General features: G+C 42.8%; 1 long non-coding RNA gene across 1 annotated transcript; it reads left to right on the forward strand.

The window, feature by feature from the left end:
* Nucleotides 1-7,659: 7,659 nt before the first annotated feature.
* On the forward strand, nucleotides 7,660-10,363 carry LOC119006683. Its single transcript, XR_005070869.1, has 3 exons — nucleotides 7,660-7,767; nucleotides 7,851-7,962; nucleotides 10,271-10,363. It is a non-coding gene; the product is annotated as an uncharacterized LOC119006683 (long non-coding RNA).
* The last annotated feature ends 492 nt before the right edge of the window (nucleotides 10,364-10,855 follow it).

Below are 10,855 nucleotides of genomic sequence, written 5' to 3' on the forward strand. Positions count from 1 at the left end.
TCTACGGTCTTGCAAATCCACATTGCCAGGCTGTAAACTGCGCTCGTTTGAGGGAACTAATGGTAATCACAGGTGTGGTTTGGATCCGACAACCAGCAGGAGAAGCGACGGTTCACTTGAGAACAAAACGGCAGAGCTGACGAGAGTTTAGCTTAGCGGCTGCTACAGAGGACGGCGTCGGTGGTAGCGCTCAGTGTTGCTAGTTGCTCATTTTTAAGATGGTTCTGTCCAGTTAGAACAAGACAAGAATTCACCGAGTAAACTTCAGTACTTCTGGAGCCCAGAAGTGACCATATTTGGGGCGAGGGTGGTCGAGGGTATCCTGATTGGATCCGACACACTGACAGCAACTTGTCATTCACAAAGTAGCCACGCCCCTAAAGCATACTCTGCTTTATTTTACTCTAAATAGGTCTGAAATTTACAAAATGGACATCCTGTTGTGTTGGAGAAGAGTTGAAACTAACGATCGAGACCATGAACTCATCAGGAAACTGTTTACTGAGGTGATAAACCAAGAGAGAAGTAGGCTCATTTTCTCATAGGCTTACATACAATCAAACTTCTTTATGAAACCAGTGGAGTTGCCTTGCCGACATCAGAAATAATGCAGGTTTAGAGGACGGTTGTTTTAAAGTGGTATTTTAACAGCCCCTTACTACCACAATCCTTTGACTTCATAATAAAGACACTTTGTTATGGTGTAAAATTGGCAGCTGAGCCTCCAAGAAAAAAAAAAAGGTTTTGTAAGAGCAAAATCCAGGAAACACTCGCACGCCCACGGGGGAGATCAGCCCCGACCTCGCTGCAGATGGTCTGCCGTCAGCTCAGGCCGGATGTGGGCAGCGACTGTGTTGATCTCAAGATGTGATGAGCATCTCAAGCAGAAAAACACTCATCCTGGGTATTGCTTATTTATATTTTGCGGTGACAGGCGAGAGGGTGTTTGCTGTCTCACTCTGACCCGGTCCAAATCCCCCTCAGAGCTGTGGGAGGACGTGACAGTCCATGAAGGGGTCACAGAGTGACGCTGCAGAGCAGTCAGGGGGGAAATCTGTGGTTACATAATGTCTCCAATCAGCTGTCAGCAGCCAAATGTTGTGCAGCGTCTCCACCTGGTGGAGGGCAGCGAGGATAGGCGGTGCTGAGAAAATGCACCGACATTCTGAGTTTAAAGGCATTTTAACGTGTAACGAGATGTTTTGACAGGTAGCATCCAAAGATCGCTGCAGCAGAATGTATTTGTGGATCTCTTTATGTGCGCACAGAGCGCTTGAAGGGGCTCTATGAAGCAATTTGCAGCAGTTTACCTGAATGAATCACTTCTTTATTGGCCACATGTGAGCAGACTGTAACAAGAGGTGAATGATGAAACCTTCCCTGTTTCTCTCAGTTGCCTGCAAGCCTGTGGAGGATGTGTTGAAACCGTTAAATGCTGCTGGATGGTGAAATTTCTTTTAAGAACGACTCCGGGTGGATTTTTAGTGACAGCGTAAACGATGTGACTTCATGCATGTTCTCGAGCGCCTCGTCTCTCCTCGTTCTAGCCAAACGTTTGTTGTTTCAGAACAGATTTGAACCCTTGAAGGAATAGTTCAGACATTTTAAGAGATAGGATTGTTTTTTCTTTCTTGCCAAGAAGTGTGAAGAGAAGATTGATATTATTCTCACATCTGTACGGTAAACTAGAAGCTGATCTTAACTTAGAGCGAAGAATAAGAGCATGAAGGAGGGAAGGTGACAAAATCCAGCTGCTGGTTTGTTTCCTCTGGAGTCAGGATGAGACTTCAGAAGTGTCGGCAGGCAGATTTTATTCCACGGGGGAGAGCTGTTTCTCATGTTTCCATGTTTGATGGTTCGCTGGCTGTAGCTTCTTATTTCATGGATGGACAAAGCCACAAGATTTGGTTTTGATACCATGAGCCAGGATCCCAAGTATCAATATGGATATCAATAAGTTTTGATTGTTTTATTGATGTTAATCAACCCACAAACATGATCTTCCCATCCAACTATTGGCAAGAAGCAGGTCCTTAATGATAATCAGCCATCAGACCCATGATCCATATAAAAGACGACGAGTCCCCCGAGGATCAAACACAAACTGATTTACCCCTTAAATGTCCTTATTTCATTTAAATATCATCTTAATCATAACAGGAAATGTTTTAAAAGCATAAGATAAGTGGATTCTGTTTGGTTTTGGTTGTAACTGTCTAAACTTTAGGGTCTTGAGCCCATTTTGGGTTGCTTGAAACACTGTTTACATGTTATTTGTGTACAAATAAGTTGCATAAATAAGATGAATTAGATACGGCGTACACTTAAATACTACTTGTCTTAATGTGACTACTTGACATCTGTTTGATTGCTGCATTACTGAGAATCTCTGGTCCAATAAATGAGGTTTGAACAGGGTTATTGTAGTTTATCATTTGCATCTTAGATGAGCCTGTAAGTTTCTGTTGTCATGACATTTTTACTAACTCCGAGACCTGACTGCCACTTCACACACAGTATGATGAACACATGTGCGACACACCACACACAGCGTGGTTATGAAATCCTGAGCGGTGGAGTTTTTCCGATTGGACAGCTGAGGACAGAGGAGGTAGCCGATTGGTTGTCGCTGCTGCTGTGTCAGTCTCTCAGCCCCTCGGTTCAGAAGACAAAGATCAGAGGAGGAATAAGAGCACACCTTCGCACAAATTCACCATTTGTAACATGTTTCTGGAGCAGATCTGTGAATACTCACTGAGCACTGAAACAGAGAGATATCTAATATTCATGCATCTGTCTCTTCTCTGTCTGCACTGCAACAGTTTGATTGAGCAACATGTGATCGTTTCCCACTGAATATTTTAAAGTGAATCTGCAGAATCTGGCTGTCACACGGTTACGTTTGCCACAAGAGCTCATTTCACTCATCAGGTCTCTGATTCGTTTTGATGAAAGACTGTGAAATATCTGCAAAAGCTTTCTGCATCAAAAGGATCATTTAAAAAATACAATTTTGGCAGACTTTAAGGTCTGCTACACAGCTGATCCCAGACAAGTCGTACTGATTACAAGATATTTAACAAAAAGTCACTGTTGGGCAGCAGAAGTCGATCTTTAAGGTTCAGATTTTGATGCTTTCTGCCTCAGACGCATGCAGTTATTTATATCAAACAAAAGAGCAGCATCACAAACAGCAGAGATTGTATCTAGACACGCCACAAGGGAGGGTGTGGTGGAGACAGAAAATAAAAACACACTGATTAATCTTTTATCTCACTGATGTCAAACAGCGAACACATCAGAATCTAAAGAGCAACACGGTGAAGGCAAAAGAAACCGTTAGTCAGCTCAACATATCCCGTCGCTACGGTACGGAAATGCGTTGATTAACTGCAAGAAATTACATTAAAGAAAACGATTCTCAGAATGAATTACGGATACAATGACGCTTGTTTAATGAGTGCTATTACTGGAGTCAGATTACAGAATACTAGACTCCTGTTCGAGACATAATTAGAGCCTGTGTGTGTTTTTAATTCGGCTGTGTGTTTGTGTGGTTTCCTGTTGTGCATCCGTCGGAAAATCACTTTTCTTTCAACTCCCTCTCATCTCCAAGCTGCTCCAACTACAAGCACACAATACAACAATATGCAGGGCTGCAGTGAGGACGTGACAAGTCTAGATCTGTGCCGATTTGACTGGTTGTGTCCGAGATGTAGGGGAAAAGTCTTAACGATCCAGTGTGTAGGATTTAGTGGCATCTAGTGGAACCAACTGAATACACCTCGCCTCAACCTCCCCTAAACAGGACGCTAAAACACGGTGGCAGCAAACACACAATTATTCTTAGTTTTCGGGTGATGAAGTCAGATTTATAACCATCATATTTCATTTCTGCTCAGAAACACTTCATACTGGACCTCTAAGCCCGACTGACGACACCGAGTCACCTCAATCTGCATCTACTAAACTTTCACAGCTGAAAACTTCCAAAACTTCTTTGTTGACTGGTTCTGAACTTTCAGTAAATGTAAAGTCGAAATCGTTCCGACGAGTCAAATATCTCACGGCCGGGCAACTTTTCAATTCTGTGCTTTGTTGTGTTTTCATTTTCGTTACGCCGCGATATCGAGGAGCGAGGCGGGTTCAGCTCATCCTGGAGCCGCTGCAGGGTGAAACATCTCCGCTCGCTCCTGTCAGCGCTCCATAAAAGCAAAAAAAATCTTGCAGAGGAGCTGCTACCTGCCCTGGTAAGCCCCGATACCTCCTTGGGCTCGGAACCAATTTCCTTTTGTCTGACTGCTAAATGTTGGGATGCAGCTGCACCGAGAAACCACAGGAAGTAGATGAGAGTGAGGCGAATACTGATCATCCACCAAAACCAACAGCGGGAACATTATTGTTTAGAGCCGGCTGTGAATGTTAATTTATATGAGCTCAGCTGAGTGCCTCCGAATCACATGCATATTTAAAGTCCAGCATAGTGACTTATTTAGGGCTGAAAACCAACAGAGAGACGAGCACATAGATGGACAATACAAGCAGTTTATTAGACGGCGACCTCAAGTGGCAGTAGTTATTATTAAGGCAGCAAAGGAGGCAGTAAAAATACAACACTGTGTTCTTTAAACCCACTGATGTAATTAATGAATTTATGTACCTAACCAACATAAGTACAAAAAGTTATTTTATGTTTTCCTGAACCGGTACACTGCAACAGTCATGTTGTTTTGGGATTCACTGGGTTCAGTCGTCTCGGTAAGACGATGTGCTTGTTTTGGACGACTGCTGCTAAAAGATGGTATTTATACAAACCAGTTTTTTACACAAGAGATAATTATATTTTTCAAAATATGGTTCCCCATCCAAATAATATTCCCTTCAGGGTGAAACGATATTCAAAAAAAGAAAAAAAAAATTTAATGATGTGACACTAAAACTCTCCACCAAAACCCAGATTATTGAAACTAAATTGATTGCAGTAATTAGAGATTTGAGAGTCAATCAACAGAGAATTAATGATCCTTTTAGACGTTTTTGGTTCCAGGCTAAAATGTGGAGATTTAGGAAACGATACGAGGAAGAGAGGAAATATAACATTAATAATCTTGGAGGAAATTGCTCAGAATTACAGCAACGTAAGAATATAAATCAAAACTGCAAAAATAATAATAGAATAAAGTGTAAAGAGAGGAAATGCATTATTGTAAATTGTATTTCTGCGGAACCGGGAGGAGTTCTACAGTTCGAAGGCCACAGGTGGCTGCCATGATTAATTCATTTATTATCAACTATGAAATAAATTGTTGTGTATTCAGATAATCAACTCATTTGTTTGATTCCAGCTTCTTAAATGTGATTATGTTCTGCTTTCTTTCCTCCTCTGTGACAGCAAACCGAATATCTTTGGGCTGTGGACAAAACGAGACATTTCAGGACGTCTTCTTGGGCTTTAGGAAACACTAATCGACATTTTTGGCCATTTTCTCGTCGTTTAATAGACGGTAGACGATAACCTGGATGTCTAACAGCCAGGTGAACAGATCTATAAAGCAGAACTCCCAGCAGGTTAAACTGACACCGGGTTCAGTATATCAAGATCTTTTCCTCCGTCACGCTGGCAGCAGACCCGATTATCCCTTCAACATCTGCGTCTAACTGCCAAAACCAGAACTGGCATCTGCAGAACCGATAACATTGCAGTAACCTTAATACACACACCCATCACACACATTGTCATCTTAACAGCCTCGGAGGAAAGAAGAAAAAAAAAAAACAGAAAACGAGCACGTTGCCAAAACTGGCAGCCAACACATGCTGCACGATGTGATGCCAGCGACTTGGCAGCTGTCAGCTGAAACCTGCTCATCAGCACTCGATACCTCTCAGCAGCTCAGTTATCCTTTTTTATTATGTGAATCCGACCCAGCTTGTGTCAAGGTGGCTGTGAAGCAGGAGGAGAGATCCATTAAGTACACAAGCGCCGATCGACCCTGGCTGAGACGCCTGATGTTGACCCAAAACACAGTCACTGGATGATGATGATGCCTCAGAACAAGTACAGAATAAATATCTGCGCATGCTGCTTCGCCTCTGCTGCGAGATTTCTTTTTGCTGTTTTGTCTGTTTTTGTTTTTTTTTAGAGTTTGAGGGAAAAAAATCACACCAGAAAATTGATTCTTATCTGTTTTTTCTGGTCATGCCAGGTGTTAAAAATAAATGAATTTCCCGCGTGAAAAAAAAAAAAAAGGTCATCACCTCAGCTTCCTTATCTACATCCAGGTAGGAGCAGAATCAGATGCTGTGAGAATAATCTGGTTAACGGGGGAGGATTAAACCAGGACATGTGGCCAAACAAACACCCTGAAAGCTCTATCTGTCTGCTGCAACAGGTCCCAAATACAGATGCCACCATCAGGCATTTTAAAAAATTTTTTTTTTTAGTTTGTTCCAGAGTCGGCTGAGACCAGACAAGTCAGATCAGGCAAATAATTCCAGGGGGTTGAGAGGAGAAGGCTGGTGCACAGACACAGTAGTTAAAGAGGAAACAGGTTAGAAACCAGCAGGTGCAGGTGACAGTGGAGGGCTGGAAGGCACAAACACACTTGGAAACACATCAATCCGGCCGGTACTGGCTGTGAACCGGACTATATATAGACACTGGGGCTGATTGTGACCGGGGAACTCCTGAGATGTGATCTCTAACACACCAGGGAGCGAGGGCCCTAATCCTGATGTCCACAATCACTCACACACTCTGAGGTCATTCCCAGTAAGTCAGTAAATGCTGCCCCCCTGTGTCAGAATACAAACACACTGCAGCTCTTTCACCGACATTTTGAGCCCTTTATGACCATTTTCTGCAGACTTTGCTCTTATGCAGGGGTAAACAAACCCCTTTTTCCCTTCTGAGGGCCATAACTGAAACCTAACGACAGGGTCCGGGGACCAAACGCAAACATTTATTGTATTACATTTTTAAAAATGCAGCACCAGACTCCCAGCTGACTGCTAAGTGTCCCTCTGCCTGTGAGAGAATGAAAAAATCTACATATTTAAAGAGACATTATTTTTTCTTCTTACAAACATAAACAGATTTATATCATAATTATTTAAAGGTGAAATATGTAAGAATGTGTCATCTGTCCAAGTAGAATTTAAGCAGGAGTTAGCGCTAATTGCTGCTAACAGTAGCTACATATATCTAGTTAGCTCAGGTAGCAATGGAGCTAATGGTCTGGGCGGCTCGGAGCGCTTATGATTACACATGATATGAAATGCTTACATTTTTAAACGTTTCCAATAAAACTTCTGACATAATGCACCTTTAAATAAAACTATTTCTGGTTGGCCTGTTTGAACCTCGCTGCAGACCAACCCTGCTCGAAGTTCCTAGTGTTGTTATGTCGAACATGGAGAAAATGTGAAAATAATTAAAACGTTTTTTGTAATTATTATATTTCAAAATGTAAAATGTCGAGTGAAATGCCGCCTCTGTCACTCCAACGCATACTAGGTGACATCAGCTCAGTCCGTAAGGCTTCAGGCCTTGTGGGGGGCTGAAAGACTTGAGAAGCAGGACCAAGTTTGGGAAGTAAAAGCAGACATGAGTCTGACGATGACATCCTGTCCCTGAAGGCTGCACCCTCCAGGGACACGCCGCGACATCCCCTCGGGGTGCTGACGACAGGACACACAAGGCTGAACATCGCTGAGGAACAGACAGAGGCAGAGAACTGAGAGACTAAAGAGTTCAGTCAGGAAAAGGTCTGGTGGCAAAACACGTAAAGTGATATTTATGTATTGTTCTGGAGGCTGAAATCTGTTTTTCTGCTTCCCCTTGTCCGCAGAAGTACATCACTCAGCTTCCTCCTCCTGCCGCCTCTCCAAACTGGAGGCATGTCGACTGTCATCTGCTCGAGGTAACACACCGACTGTGGACTATCGCCTCGCACGGAGACGGTACGTACGATCACACAGGAAGACATTTTCAGAGCTCAGACAGAAAATAAAAAAGCAGCGGTGCACTTGATGGGAGCTGGACTCACCAGGACACTGAGTGACTAATAGATAAGAGGGGAGTGGAAGACGATGCTCAGATTGAGAGATGGAGGGGAGAGTTGGCTGACTGAGCAGCAGCAGAGGCCGCACTCGCTGAGGATTTTAAAAAGAGAGAATCTGTGCTGCAGAGAAACAAATAAGCTGCAGCACAGAAAAGAGAATCCCCGACAAGCGAGGGCTGCCTAATGAGGGTCTGGGGGTGAACAACCAGCTGGGAAGTAAAGGACTTGACTGACTGGATGACTCGGAGGGTGGCCGGCAGCAGATGATCTGAAGTCTTACACAGCAGAAAATGTGCCCCGGGAACTACAGGCAGCCGGGGGGGGGGCTGGTTTGATGTGAGCCCTGGAAGATGACAAGCAGCGAGTCCACAAACGGAGCCTGCTGGTGCTGAGAATGGATCCAGCTGACTCCAAATATATAAGAATATGAGAACAAATGTGTTGTGTTTATACCACTAAACCTCCCTCGGTGCAGCTGTGCACTGTGAAGTCTTCTGATACAAGCCGCTCAGTTTTTTAGTACCAGTGTTAAAATTTTTTTTTTTTAAAAATCGACTTTATGAAAGCTTGACTTTGAGGAACAGAAGCCTGAATGTAACCATTGTTTTGTTCTAACAGAATAAGAAATAAATAAAAAAACAAACTTCTGAAACGTTAATAAAAGTTGAGCACAAACAGCTGCAGAAACAAAACGATCAGACCGTCGTTAGATGATCCCAGATGTTTCTGGAAATGTTCACAACCAAGAGAAATCTGTAATATTACTCAAGAGAACGGTGCGTTCATCAGATGACCAAACTATTAGACTATTCAAGTTGGAAGTTTTGTAGTTCACTCAATATTTCTGAAACTTCACAGCAGAGCAGCGTTACAGCGTTCTCCAAATCGACTGAAGTGAATGAGGACGTTTAAGTTTTAAACATAAAGAGTAAAAAAAACAAAACCATTATTATATAACAACAGACGTTCTTTACACCTCTGATGCTCAGTCAAGCTTGTGCATTCACTGCGGGCTGTACGTTTTTAGTTCAGTAGCCACAGTGACGATTTAAGCTTTAAAAAAAATAATGTTTTCAAATCATTTTAAGATCTCAGGGTTTGCATCAGGCCAGACGAGCTGTATGGAGCCGTTTTATGTTTGTTTTGGTTGTTTTTCACGTTTTAAAACAAGATCTCACGTGAGGGTGTGTTGACAGTGGCTGGATTTTCATTTCAGGCTGAACTGTTCCTTTAACAATAAAGACATCAACTCCCACGATCCTTTGCTTCTTTTTACGATGCCGTCAAACCGCTACTTTTATTTTAAATTGAGACAGAAATTGCTGGTATTTGATAAAGAATCGGTGAAAAGGAGCAGAGATTCATTCAGACGTTCACACTAACTTTAAGGACTTGACGTTTTCTTTTGCAAAATAACATCACGTTGCAGTAAAACACAGCGACTGTTGTGCAGCTGAAGGTGCATTTGTCTTAAGATACATTTTTATTCACTCTCCAGCTCAGAGGAAAGACACCACCCACATCCAACTGCTCTCTCTTTTCCTCTTTTGCATTTCTCGTAATAAAAAGTCAGATATTATCCTTGAAAAGACTAAAAAAAAAAATCCCCACCATGAGCATCCAGCAGAGAGCTGAGAGTGCGCAAGGAGAAGTTAATTTAATCCTGAATGAGCTATTAAAGTCATTTATAAATACAACACTGAATCATTTCAGGGTCAGAGACGGTACTCGTGTATTTGCTTGGTGAGTGAAGAAACACGTCCTGCATATGAAACTGAGTGCCGGTGCTGACTCTGCAGAAAGTCAAAGAGGAAAGTATATGACTGGCACTCTGAATCTCTGTTAGTGCAGTTTGGAGCGAGAGAAGTCTTTTTAAACGCACACTGATTGTTAGAACAGGGTTTTTTTTAAAAAAAAATATTCCTTCACTCTCCATTTGTCACTTTTGTTTCCAAAGACTTTCATGATGCTCGTTCTCCTCACAGAGCTCTGATATAAACCCTCCCTCCCAAAAAAACAACAACACACAATGAGTTTCTATCCTGTCTTGTGTAAGAAACACAAATTCTGGCAATGTTTTCCCAAAAGTCCACAAGTTGAACCAACAGAAACATCATAAAAATATGAGAATAATGAAGACAGAGGCAGATTTGTCTCCAGCTTCTGCAGGAATAATCCTCATCTTCACACTCTCTTTTTATGTCCAGGACTTCCAGAAAAAGGAGAAGCCATTTGACCACATATCACTTCTGCTCATGCAGCTACAGCATTATGTAACCCCGGCACTTGCATTTAAAGAGGTATGTCCGACACTTGAAGGCAGCTCACATTCAGCTGGAGAGCTCCCTCCCCTCCCCGGACCGCTCGCCGGTTGCATTTGTGGACTGATGAGACGTTTTTCTCGGAGCCCTGTGGTCTCATGTTGCCTGCTTTGACTTACAGAGCTCTCAAATTAAATTTCTAATGAGGCTGCTAAGTGTGAGAAAACACATCAACTGTACACTTTACAAACTTTTTTTTTTGTTTTCCTGGATTGGTGAAAGTTCCTCGAGACTCTCTCCGCGAAGCAAACTCCATCCGAGTCAGCCATCAAGGGTACTAAAAGCACAGCTCAGGGCGTTATTGATTTCCTCGCCGCCTCTCAAGGCTTTCCCCTCCTCTGATGGGCTACTTTACTTGACACCTCTTCTCCCACAGCGGCTCGTCTTCATCGCTGCAGTATGAACTCAGTGGCACATCTCCCCCCCCAGCTTTAATTAATAGCTTTGTGCTTCCTTCAGCTCGTGTATTCC

This window comes from Acanthopagrus latus, chromosome 17 (genome assembly GCF_904848185.1).
Source record: "Acanthopagrus latus isolate v.2019 chromosome 17, fAcaLat1.1, whole genome shotgun sequence".
NCBI classification, from domain to species: domain Eukaryota; kingdom Metazoa; phylum Chordata; class Actinopteri; order Spariformes; family Sparidae; genus Acanthopagrus; species Acanthopagrus latus.